This window comes from Coturnix japonica, chromosome 7 (assembly GCF_001577835.2).
Source record: "Coturnix japonica isolate 7356 chromosome 7, Coturnix japonica 2.1, whole genome shotgun sequence".
NCBI classification, from domain to species: domain Eukaryota; kingdom Metazoa; phylum Chordata; class Aves; order Galliformes; family Phasianidae; genus Coturnix; species Coturnix japonica.
Window position 1 is genome coordinate 25,931,473 of NC_029522.1, and position 13,441 is coordinate 25,944,913.

Below are 13,441 nucleotides of genomic sequence, written 5' to 3' on the forward strand. Positions count from 1 at the left end.
GTGGCTCTGAGGCTGCCTGGAAGCTGGGGTGTATTTCTTCCCATTAGATCAGAACCCAAGGAAGAAACCCAGGGATTACTGCAATACCATTGAGCACAGCATTGAGTGCGCCTCCCCATCCTCTGCAGCCGTTGCACCCTGCCATTGCACCATTGTGAGTGGCTGCCTTCTACCTATCTTTACAGTGCAAGTGTAAAACTTGCGTACATGTTGGGTAGGGTCACAACCTGAGCAGAAAGAGCATTACAGATATGTAGGGAAGCCTAGAGAGAATGGCAAGCTGCAGAAGAAAAAAAGAAACACATTGCTAGTAGAAATAAGGGATTGCTTATTTCTATTCACCAACTGGATTTGCTTTTCTTATTATTAAATAATAATAATAATCCTATTGTCAGTAGCTTTCCAGTCCAGCCACATGAATCCTGAAAAGCAATACCAGCATTTCCTTTCTACCAGTCCCTGGTTTTCTACTTTCTGTTTGCAGCTGAGTGCTCTTTCTATGTAGTACAGTTCCTTTGGCAGTAGAGGGCACTTAGAATATGGACAAAACAAAGAAATTCCTTCTAAAACTTCACTCAGAAAGCTTTTGTTCAGCTATGTGAAAACCTTAGTGCTGTTAAATATTCTCAGGTTTAAAATAAGGAGATTTTAATTATTTTTGACTTTGTAGATTATTTAATAGATTACTGTAGATTATTTAATATTTCTGTTTAAAATAAAAATGGTTAGAGTCAGCTTTTAGCATTGCAAATAGTCTGTTTAGGTTTATGTATTTTGCCCAGTGTGCTATCAGCAAAGCAACATTAATTTATTATTTTTGCTGACACTAGGAGTAAAGGAAATCATTTTTCCTTAGAAAATGGTGAAAAAAATTTTAGTAATATTTTTGGTTATTCTGGGGTCAAGTGAACCCATTCCAAAATAGGGAAACTCAATTATACAAGCAGTACAGAAGAAAGATACTGCAATGAAAACCTAAGAAGTGGAAAAATGTGCCCCATTACTACATTTTGATTCTTCTAGGACAAGCATGACACTTCCATAGTGGCTTATAGAGGAACTGGTTCTTCAGGCTGCTAAGAACACTTATTAACCCTGAAGGACATAGAAAGATCTGGATCTCTGATAGAAATTTGAGCATGGATGTTACCGCTCTATTCAGAGTCAAATGATACATTTCAATTACTGCCATTTATAAATATTACTGATGTGAGGTAGACTGTACTTCACACCTGTATAAACTTCAGTGATAACTCTTATCAACTTAACCTCACGTGAACTGTCCTTTAAAGTCAGTGGCATTTACTCATGAAGAGCATGTACCAGGTTTATGTGTAGTATTTTTTGCTACTTACGGAATCTGGTATTTTTAACGATAATTTGCTAAGTATGAGAAAACATAGCGAGCAGGTGCTGTTCAACAGGACAAAATAGACAGAGCTTTTCTCCTCCTGTATCTATTTGTAGGTTTTGGATCAGGTCCATAAGTGGAATAAACTGGTGTAGCTCCAGTGACTGAAATGAAACTCTGCTGATTTAGAGCAACCGAGGAACTGGTGAATTGTCTGTCAAAACACAGGAGTCAAGCTGTGTGGGTGGGTTCTGGTTAGATTAAATTACTGTCAGCGTTTGCAGTGCTTTTGAGAACAGGAAAAGAAGACCTTCTTTTCTAAACCTTCTTTCATATATAGTAACAATGTTTTAGTAGCTCATTCTTTTTGTTTGGCCTAATTTGTGGTATCACTTGTGGTACTTCCCAACTTCTACAAAAGCAAAAGATTAATTATTTTTGCATGCATAAACTGTGGAACGTTCTCTGAGTCACACCAAGCAGTTGCAACAACAGAAAACTTAATTTAGCAAGGCCAGTCATACAGCCATGCTACCAGCTAACCTTTCCTGTTCATTATAATAAATTCTTTCAGTGAAGCATCTTCAGCAAGTTTCAGCAGCAATGATGACCCTGCCTTCCAAAATCCCATCTTGCTCATCCTTGGGCCTCCCTACCAGTAGAATTCAGTTGGTCTAGATGACCTTTAAATGTCACTTTTAACTCCTTGCATTGAGCAGGGTCACCTACAGCTCAAGCAGGTTGCTTGAGAGTCCCTTCCAGCCAGACATTCAAAAACGTCTCCAGGAATGATGCTTCCACCACATCTCTGGGCAACCTGTGCCAGTTCCTTACCACTCTTTTCTAAAACACTTCTTCCCTCTATCTGATCCAAATAGTCTCCCCTCTTTTAGTTTAAAACCATTTCTCCTTGTCTGATCAGAACACGCCCTGCTAAAGAGTCTGGCCCCTTCTAACAGCTTTCCCATCCTCTCCTTATATGCTGAAAGGCTACTGTTGAGTCTCCCCAGAGCTTTCTCTTCTCCAGGCTGAACAGACCCAGCACTCCCAGCCAGTCCTTGTAGAAGAGGTGTTCTATTTCTTGGATCATTTTTGTGGCCCACATAGGCTGCTTCTGTGGAGATAATGGTGAACAGAACTTCATCACTCGAGCCACAACGTGGCTAATAATTAACTTATCTATCCCATAAGTGGATATTACAGATACCATGTACCTTGGATGCAGGATTTGTGCTCTCCTACTGATGTAGCTATCAAAAGGAGAAAGATTCTCATCAGCAGGAGAAGAGTATATCAGGAAGATGAAAGTCCTGGTTGCCCTCTGACCTGTTTTGGTGAGACAGGCATAATCTGGTGCAAAGTCTGCTACGTGTGCTGTTGTGAAAGCTGCTGCTGTTGCACGTTTACACAGGTGTCTGCAGTTCCTGCCCACAGAGCTTTTAGTATCTGGTGTAATGGCTGCCCCTTCCTTCTAGCATGTTGTTTCTACCAAGAGGTATCAGCAGCTTTCTTCTCTCTTTTGTACACTGTGAATGAAAGGCACTGTATGAAGCAGAAGTAATTACCACAAATGCAGCAGAAACCAAGTGCTTATTTTCAGCTCCACTTTCAAAAGCTGAGGAAAAATGTTAATTATATAAGGGTCTTTCGTTTGAGCACTAGAACAGGAGTAAACAACCAGTGGAAAGGAAGAGCTCAAGTTTTGTCCAATTTGTACAGTGGTTCACAAACATTCTCCCCAGTGCTTATTTCTTCCTGCCTTTTGCTTAGAGTCTGAATGCTGCTTATCACATGGTTAAGATTCAACTCATAAAAACATGTCTCAGCAATTGGAATTTACCCTTTGACCTTTGTCGCCCCCCCCCTCAACCCCCCCCCAGACCCCTGCTGTGATGCACAAGCTTTGTCTTCACCAACATCACGGTTCCACTGGTGGAAACTGCTTTTTGAACAAGTTCAAAAACTCACCAGATAGCAAGGATGAAGTTTTTATGGATAGAAATACATACGTGTGGCTGATGCATTTTCTCCTTGTGTCTATGGAGACATCAGAATTTTCTGGCTTTTGCCATTTTACATGCAGTTATATCTCTCTAATGTCATACACAGCCAAAACAGTGCTAAGAATGGTAAATTACTCAGCGTGTCATAATATTTCTTTTCTTTTGAGCACTTTTTGTACTGTGTTTAGCCATGTGCATGCCTATGTGGGGCTAGGAATAGGCATAGCTCCCTGCTCCTGTTCTCTAAACTTCTGTATGGGGTCAATGAGAAGGAGCAGCACATCTGCTTATGCTGGTTATTTGATGACATATGGTAATAGCTGCAGTGCTGTAGCTGAATGTTACACACCACAGCAAGTTAAGCAAAATAAACCTGCTAGCCTTTCTCCCCGCCCCTAGCTTAAAAAAAGTGTTTTTCTTTTTTACAGTGAAGAGCCATTATTAGCTGTGGGGAAAAAAAGACTCAAGCAAGCATTTCAAGTGCTTGGTTGCTGTGTATGTATGTGTGTATGTATGAAAACAAACCAAAGATGTGTTTCTGCATTGGTAAGTAATACATCTTATACACAAAAAACCATGTATGTGTACGCACATATGTTCAGAAATATTCAACCAGCTCTTAAGTAAAAATAATACCCTCAGACTGGAAGTTGAGCCTAGTGTTAATCTATCAGGCGCGCAAGTACAGTGTGTGGTGCAATCTGAGGACAGCTCTACTGCACAATTATGAGATTACATCCTCTTTAGAGGGTATAATTATGCCTCTTCTATATATCTTATTTAGAAGGCATAATGTTTCTCCCTTCAAAGAGAAAAAAACTACTGTTTAGAGTTGCAGTGATGCTTTGCTTTCAGCACACAGAAGATTGTAGACATCTGGAAAGCTGTATGCAGGATCTCTGGGCTGCAAGGAACAAGGCTGGACTCCTAATATGTACTTGGAAAAAAACAACAAAACAAACCCTATAAAATCCGTGACTTTTGGTGATAGGAAGTTAGGTCTTGTAAGAGTTTCTCCAAATTCATTTTCACAGATGTCTTAGTAATGATTATTTGACAGCTTAAATTAAACATGCCAGTCAGTAGCATCAGGACCTTTCTTTGCCAGAATAAATTGGAAGACATTTTTAAATGAACTGTACTTTGCATTTAGCACTGCCAGCTATCAATATAAACAGATCTGAATGTTACAGATTCAAGGAGGTGCAGAAGAGGTGGTAATAAGGCTGTGGCAAATTTTTGCCAGAAGGCAATCTATAATTTAGTACTTTGTTTCTCATTTTGTTGCGCTGTTTAATCTTCCTAGCTCAGATCATCGATGGCTCATTTGAGGTGATAAAGCTTATTGCTACTGTCCAGTATATGTGAGGATCACTTAATAATTAGCACCATCGTATGGCATAGCTCTTTTTAGCTCGTTTTAAAAGATGGTAAGAAGTCTCTCTGCTATACTCTTTTTCATAGAGCTGAGGTTGCTACAAACCTAAAGATAAATCTGCAAATCTATGTGGCTATTCTTTATCATTGTCACTAGCTTAGTGGTGGTCTGCCATTTTTCTTGAAAGCCGGGCACCAACTGCTGGCCAGAAGTATTTTTCACTGAATTCTTTGTACTTTAAATAAACTACTGCTTCAAGAACTGCCAAGTGTTCCTCATTCATCTTCAGGACACAGAGCTTCATGTATATCTTTGCAAGCCTTGACTCTGTGAAATGTTTGTCTCATCTCGCTGCCATCTAAAGCAGTCTTTGAACTCACTTCAGGTTTATTGATGGCCTTGACTAAATTAATGCAGATGTATTTTTTATTTTTTTTTAAGGAAAAAAAAAAGGGTTATGCTATGACTAATTGTATGCAAAATAAACCCTCATTTACAGCAACTCATCATATATTCTTCTCCTCTTGTTCTGAAAGGTCTTTATGGATCCATACAATAAATGTCACTGAAAGTGTAGGGAGGGGAAAATGTTGTTTCTTTTGGCATTTCTCATCTGAAAGTGGTAGAAGAGTATGCATTTGCTTTTCCCGCTGGAGGGGGAGATAATATGATAAACTTCTGATTATATACATAAGCGGGAACAGATCGGCTTCTCTTGTGGTTCATTTTTAAGGGCAAGTTCCAGTTGGATTGTGCTAATGCACATATTCATGAATCTCTCCAAACAGGATTCACTGCTCTCCAGGGAACTGTTGAAGTATGCATCATTGTTTCAATGAAGTATCTTCATTATAAAACATAGGGACTATAAAAGGTGAATACCATTTGCCTCAGCCTAATATAATCTCTAGTTTGACTTTCTCCCACTGTAGTGATTTTTTTTTTTTTTAACAGAATCAGAGAGAATAAAATGAGACAATTTGAAATGAAATATTACATTGAATTAGGTACATGTGCCTTGATGAAGAGAGTATTTTATTTTCCACAGTTTTATTGAAATAGAGAGAAATTAGTAGCTGTAGAACAAAAAAGGATTTTTAACATCAGGTATCTGATTCAAAGCAGCTCAGTGGGGATTTTTGGTCTCTAGTGGTATGTAGTTTCATTCTTAGGTGCTTTGAAACAAATGAGTATGATAGCCTGCAATGCTGAGTAAACACTAAGATTTAGGCAAGGAGGCAGATGACGAGATCTATGCTGAAATCAATCATAAAAATGTTTTACTCATCACAAAGAATGGTGTGATGTAAATGTCTCCCTGGACTTTTTATTGATAGTCAAGCATCGTGTTGCTTGGTCTGTAATTATTCTTTAAAGAGTTCAACAATATTATCTACTATATAATATGCACCTTATAAGCAGCAGTTAACATTGCATTTAAATATGGTGGTGAAAAAAGGATGCAGTATGATCTGAAGTGGCTTCTTAAGTCAAAGAGCATTATGGTGAAGAAACACAATTGCTTTCTGTAATCAAAAATATATGTAATAACTTATATTTTTGCACTCATAAATAATTGTAATTTTTTTTTTTTTTTTCAGGTTACTGTGAGTCAACAGAGAAATTCTTGGGTTGTTTGTAGCACTCTAGGTAATGCATAAATGAGGAGATAGGCATGATCTTTGTTAGCAGAGCTTGTGATCTGAGCAGGATATAGACAGCTCTGTTTAGATAAGTATAATATACTATGTAGTCTAAAGGTCCAATGTTAAAAGTATTAAAATAATATTGGACTGTTTTATTGTTTTGTTTTGCATTCTGGAAAAAATAACATGGTATTCAAGGTAATATACTGGCAAAGATATCTAGCCCTGGATGTCCTTGTAACTACACATAGTTCTGCATTACATTAGAAAAATGCTTTATATTTCAGTTTGTTTTTACAGCGTAAAATTCATGCTTGTGTATAGGAACCAAACGTGGCCTATGGCCCACTTAAATTCCACTCCAGCTGTATTTGGAAGCTTAAGTGGGGCTTATATAGTGAATAGGACTTTCCCTGGCACTTTGATCCATGATGGATTTCTCTTGTTGTAGCAGTGGTGACACAATTCATGTGCTTTATAATGACACCAGATTTATGAAAACCTGTCATGGTCAAAAGCAGTCACATGCACCAGGGGGAAAAAAAAAACAAAACAAAAAACCACAAAACCAAAAACCTGGTGCTACATCAGTAGCTACGTTAGAAGAATTACACATATATTACAGCTTGGTTTAACGTCACTAGATCTCTAACAACAGATAACTGACAGTCATATTATTACTGGGAGTTGCCAGCAATACCCCTCCTCTTCCTCATTCACCAAATTCTGTTTAATTGCATACATTGGCAACTAGACCTTGAAATATGGTTTGCAGTCAACTGCTTCCTTCTGTAAGGTAAAATATCAGTGAATTTCTATACCATTTTGTTCCTGTGATGGTAGCCTTGATGGCAAACTGGTGCCTACAGCACATACTCATGCTAACAAGATATATCTCCATGGCAGAAATTCTGTATTGTTACTATATACTATAAATATATAGTATATTAAATCATAGTAAATATTATAAATAAATATATAATAAATATACATAAAACTATAATAAAATTATTCATTACTATAACAAATAATTTTTTAGGAACTGCATGAATATACTATATTTATATACATTACTACATGTAACCATCTACACACAATGTATTATTTAATATATAACATATATTTATTTGTAGGTATTATTTATAATGCACAGAACATAAAATGCATAGAAATTAGTTCTTATGTGTTTTATATATATAGTATTATGTATATAAATAAAATGTATGGTAATAAATTACATTCATCTTATATATGGTTATAATGCATAAATTACAATATTTGACTTTTTTGTTTCTAAGACCAATTGCAAGTTTTTCAGTAGAATTTCAACCTGACCATTTAAAATTTGAGCTGTCCTCTTTCTACCAGCAGAAGAGGTCATTCAGTCTTTCTGTTATTTCTGGATAAGAATAAGTCAAATGTGATGAAACCCCTGTGGCTTTAAATATCACAATAAAGGGAACTGTTTTGTATAATGGATGAGCATATACCAATGTATGCCATACTTGGAGCATCATATAAGTATAAAACCAAAGACGAGATTGTTTGTCACACAAACCACTCCTTTTGGAAAGGAAAGGTATGCAAAGAACTTTGATAAGTTTAATTGTATGGGATATTAGTCTCTGGCTTTCCTTCCTTGTACCTTCAGGTACTCTGTCTTACCTCACCTTCAATTTCTGGAGTATTCAATTTCTGTAGTTGTAGTTGTTCTATTTAGGATATTTATTTCTAATCATCTTCTATATAGAAAATTTATAATGTGGCAGCTGCATATCTATGCTTCACCTCCATCAGTACAATACAGAAAGAATCAGACCTATTTGGATCAATAGATAGGTAGAAAACCATCCTTAAAGAGAAAAAAGGAGCAGATGCAAAAGCAGCTGATTCATCTCCCCCCATAAAATAACTTGTTTTTGTTATGAAATTGCCCTGTGAAGGAACTGTGAGGGATGAACCTAAGTAAAAGTTACTCAGTAGTGGTTAGGGAAATCTGAGCATAGGCTTCAGTGAATAACATCGATGCCTATATTATTTGCATCTGTGACAGTAACACAAATACCTAATGCTGTTCTTAGTGTTTTATTTTTCCAATATGTTGTATTCCTAATGTTCAGTAAAAAATAACTTACAAATAAGTAAAGGCTTTCATTATTCCCTCTCTACTTGGCTCTTGTGAAGCCACATCTGGAGTACTGTGTCCAGGTGTGGAGCCCTCAGTACAAGAAAGACATAGAGATTTTGGAAAAGGTCCAGAGGAGGGCCACAAAGATGATCAGGGGGCTGGAGCATCTCCCCTATGATGACAGGCTGAGGGAGTTGGGTTTGTTCAGCCTGGAGAAGGCTGAGGGGTGACCTCATTGCAGCCTTTCAATACCTGAAGGGAACCTACACCCAGGAGGGAAGTAAACTCTTTGAAAGAGCTGACAATAGCAGGACTAGAGAAAATGGATCCAAGTTGAAGGAGGGAAGATTTAGGTTGGATGTTAGGGGGAAGTTCTTTCCTAGTAGAGTGGTTAGGCCCTGGCACAGGCTGCCCAGGGAGGTTGTAGGTGCCCTGTCCTTGGAGGTGTTCAAGGCCAGGTTGGATGGGGCCCTGGGCAACCTGATCTAGTAAATGTGTAGGTTTGGTGGCCCTGCTAGGCAGGGGGGTTGGAACTACATGATCCTTGAGGTCCCTTTCAACCCGGGTCATTCTGTGATTCTGTGATTATCAGTGGAATGACAGAACAATATAATTATCGTGTCATGCACCACAGCATTTTGCAGTAAATAATTTATGTCATTATTGCACATTTTTTAATAAAAACTACTATTTTTAAGTGCACATTAGTGTCATGAAGACATCACACTACACCCTACCTTGCAAGGTAAGTTTTACATAGTCATACACTGGGGCCCACAAAAGTATTTATTCAGATATCTTCAGACATAGGTGGGACTCAAATGCTGTCAATGGGGTTTGCTTGGTGAAATTCTTGTTCCACTGAATGCAGTCCTCCCTTGGATTTTAGTAAGGTGTGACTTTCACTCACTGTTTTCACACTGGGCCATAACATAAGGCATCAAAAAATGACTTCTGGTCAATCAGGTTTTAGTACAGATCTTACAGTCTGAGAGATAAAGTAAATCAGTGTGGATCAAACCTCTTCTGAGGGGATCTTAAAGGTCAAGTTGATGGTCAAGTCATTGTGATTGTTTAACTCTTCAGCTCCTTGTAGAGACTTGCTGATTATCATGCTGGTTTTGGAGAGTTGAGTAGGACAGATCTGAGTCCTCTAGATTAATCCAGAGGTGATTCCACTGTGCTAAGACATTAACCCTCTCACACAGAGTCTGGAATGAATGTAGGACTTTTCATACTATAGTCTTAAACAGTCTTTCATCTGTTAGTGAGATTTGTTATAAAATCGCATAATTATATTAATATCATAAATAAAATTAAGTATGAAATCCTACTGTTACAATGGATTTTGTTTGTTGCAATTTTATGATCAGTTTATATTGTAAGACAGAAGTCATAACTTGTTGAAAAGTTGCCATTATTATATCAAAATTAAATATATAAATTATGATTAAATGAAAAAGGCCTAGTTTCTTTTTCCCCAATTTTTCATACTCTGAAGGGCAAAGGAAGCTGGCCCCAGCCTGCATCTGTAGTCTCAAGCACATTCTTCAGAAGGTCTCCAGTATTAGAGCCGTACAGATGGCAGGAAGGAAGGTATAGCATTCTTAGTTCTGTGTAAGAAAGAGAAAGAATATTTAGCATACAGAATTTTTGTCTGTCTCAATAACAAAGCATACGTCCTAGACCATAAAAACATGTTTGTTTGTTTTATTTCTTAAGAGAAATAAGAAGAAAAGGGAAGAGAAAATTACACTGGAAGCTAAATGGCCTTCACAATAAATAAATAAATAAATAAATATTTTTTTTCTTTCTGTACAGTGATCCTAATACATTTGTATGCTAAAAGTGATTATTTATCACATTCCCTTTTAATTTTTTTTTTTTCCTTTTCCCCAGAGGAAGGATGTTATATAGTGTATACAAATACGTAAAAACAAATTGTCTAAGAAAGTCAACGCTTCCCTACGTATTCTTATAAAGTAAGAGAGAAGAGAACGATGCTAGTGTGTCAAGAACGCAATAAAGCATAATTAATTAAATAAGTAATATGTTACAGATAAATAGAAAATGCTCTGAAATTTTTCACAGTACACAGGAGTGAACTAACCATTCAGTCCCTGTCCCACTTGAGCTCTGGTACAAAGCATCAAGCAGCTCTCAGCTGGAGACAAGTCTTGTACTTACTCTTTCCAAGTCATCTACTTATACTGTGTAGTCAAATAATAACACAAACTCCTTATAGGTCTCTTTTTATATTCTTTCAGAACAAATCTGTTTTCTTACCTTGTCCTATTATAAATAAGTTTCATGGATGACAAATAAGTCATCATTATTAAAAACCAATACAAATTCTTGGTTGAAAGTTCCATCTGGCTTATCTGGCATGAGCTCAATTTGATGATTATGACACAAGCTTTACTAACATCAAAGTCATTTGAATTCTTTAAACTTCTGAAAGAAGAAAGCAGTAGCCATGTACTAGATGTGCAGCTATATAATGGCTGTTATTTTTCCATGCAAAGTATTTTAATAACTAATTATACCATGATAACTAAAAATATGAAAAACAAAATGAACAAACAAAAAAAAAACCACAACAAAAACATTAAGAACACTGAGCACAGTCTGCCAGTATTGATGCATGGACAGAGCTCTGAAGCTTTGGGTTGACTTTTTAAGTTAAAAAGACATCATCTGTTCTGCAGAGATGACTGAGAATCAGTGAAGAAATTGTGAATTTTAAATCGTGGAGACTTGTCTAGACTGTGCAAGTCCAAGAAAATAATAAAGATAAATAATAAACTAAATGTTTTGAAATCACAGGCAAGGTTAAATTCAGGTTTTATTTTCATTATGCAAAATCTACATGTGAAGAAGAAAGCCTTTTTCTTTGTTTTTGTTTTGTTTATCCCAACTGCTGTCTTTATCCTGTATAAAGGAGATTTCATCAAGTAGTAGGTTAGTTTTATTTACTTGTGAGATAGTACACAGGAGTAAAAAATTCTTCAATAGACTATTTACCTGATTCCACTGCAACATATTCCTAAAGAAAAAAAAAAAGAAAAAAAAAAGGCTGTCTATGTCTATGAGAATAAATTAGCAGGCAACTATTTATCTTGATGCAGAGAACAAGTAGAGCTTCTCACCCTCACTCTTCAAGTCCCGCATAGCAGAGTCCCTGTAGCCTCAGCTGGAGGAACTGCTCTGCTCTTCATTGCCACAGTTCAAAGAGATGCAGCTGTCAGGTCTGTAAAGCACACTGAGAATGGAAACGGTCAAGAAAAATGTTTCCCATACAGATAGAGGTCATTATTTTAGTGACTCAAGAGCTGCCACTTCAAAACACACCGGTATCCTGTATATTTCTGCCTCACTGTATCATCACAAATACCTTTAACTAAGAGCTGAGCAGTGACATTATTAACACAAAAGGAGGGATAGGAACCCTACAATGCTGACTGCACTTTCGAGAAATAGTCTGTATATGGATTTTGTTACACTACCAAATCAAAACTATTACCTCAATGAGCTTGGCAAGTATTTCAAAACAGGGAGTCCAAGGTAAACTACATCTTGTCTCCACTTGCCCTTGCTCTCTGGCTTTGCTTTCTCCAAGAATCCTTGTAAGAAGGAGGAATTTTGTCTGCATTAGACAGAAACTGCACAAAATAGGAAGAACTTAGCCCTCACTGCAGGGAGCGTGACACACCACAGAACAAGCATGGCCATTGCAGAAATTCAGCTTTCCTAGAATTGCTTGTAGTCTGAATCTGAATGCAAAGCTACTTCCCACAGGATAAAGCTGAAGAGAAATGACTTGCAGATAGATTGTCTGCTATATTCAGTACAGTTCCAACTGCAAGTCATCGTTTCAGACTCCTCTCTCTTGGGTACCCTTAGACCAAAGCTTGGCATCTCAACTGAAGGCTTTGTAATTTAAAAAAAAATAAAAAAATAAAAAAATCTCAGCTGAAATTCAAGAGCTTTGCAGGCTTGGTTTCATTCTGCTACTAGGATGGTTGTCAGAGGGGATATGAAGCTCTTCGTTAAGGATGGAGGACTAGAAAGGTGTAAAACTTCTTCTCAAAAAGATTTGCCAAATTAAGTGATTTTAAACCGGATGTATATCCTTAACATTGTTCCAGATTCTAGCTTTCCATTCTTAGTACATTAGGGCTGGGAAACCAAAACTGGTTGTGCTAGATTTGTCTTAACCTTATCTTAGGCTTTGCTTGGGATTGCTCAGAGAACTGGATGAAGGTTCAGACAAGCTGATCTCTCATTCATGAGAGTTGGCCCATCTCTAATCATAATGCTACAAACTAGCTTGACAGCTCCCACAACCAAGCTATTAACATGACCTTGTCATTTCAATTTTTCACACATTTTCTTTTCTCCCCGCCCCCTCCTCCCCTCCCCCCCACCCTTCACTGCCTGTGTACCATATCGCACTAAAATCTCATCTCTCCAGCCTACTGCCATGGGCTACTAATCTGTAATACAGCTCCATTTCAGAAATGTCAAATAGGATGAAAAAGGTAAAACTCACAAAAGAGAAACTTCACTTGGCCATCACTTATCCTGTGAAACTTTCTCTTACTCTTCATACCATGATCCTGTCCTGCCCAGGATCCAGGGTCTGTGCGGTTTTGCCTTGGTCATCTGAGTGACACATGGACAATGAAAGAATGCTAATGCAAGTTCTAAAAAATAAGAGAAATAAAGGTACTGCAATCAAAAAATATTCCTCCTTTTAAGACATTAAAAAAAAAAAAAAAAGGTAGTTCATAAGATTATTCTTCTAAAATTCACTAATCCTCATTCAGTGTTCCTTGTTGCTAAACTCTTCCCAGTGCCTGAGAGTATCAAAAACGCATAGATTCCCCTACCTCTTCTTACATTCACTATGACAGCAATACTCATACAATCAGG

At 37.3% G+C, this 13,441-nt stretch overlaps 1 long non-coding RNA gene across 1 annotated transcript in view; it reads right to left on the bottom strand.

The window, feature by feature from the left end:
- Window positions 1-9,573: 9,573 nt before the first annotated feature.
- The window catches only part of LOC107317017, a 74,074-nt gene continuing 70,206 nt past the window's right edge, over window positions 9,574-13,441 (bottom strand). The window contains exons 20-22 of the long non-coding RNA XR_004307992.1: window positions 13,059-13,212; window positions 11,656-11,768; window positions 9,574-10,119 (exon numbers count right to left, since the gene is read on the bottom strand). This is a non-coding gene — a long non-coding RNA (uncharacterized LOC107317017). The remainder of the gene's footprint in view (window positions 10,120-11,655; window positions 11,769-13,058; window positions 13,213-13,441) is intronic.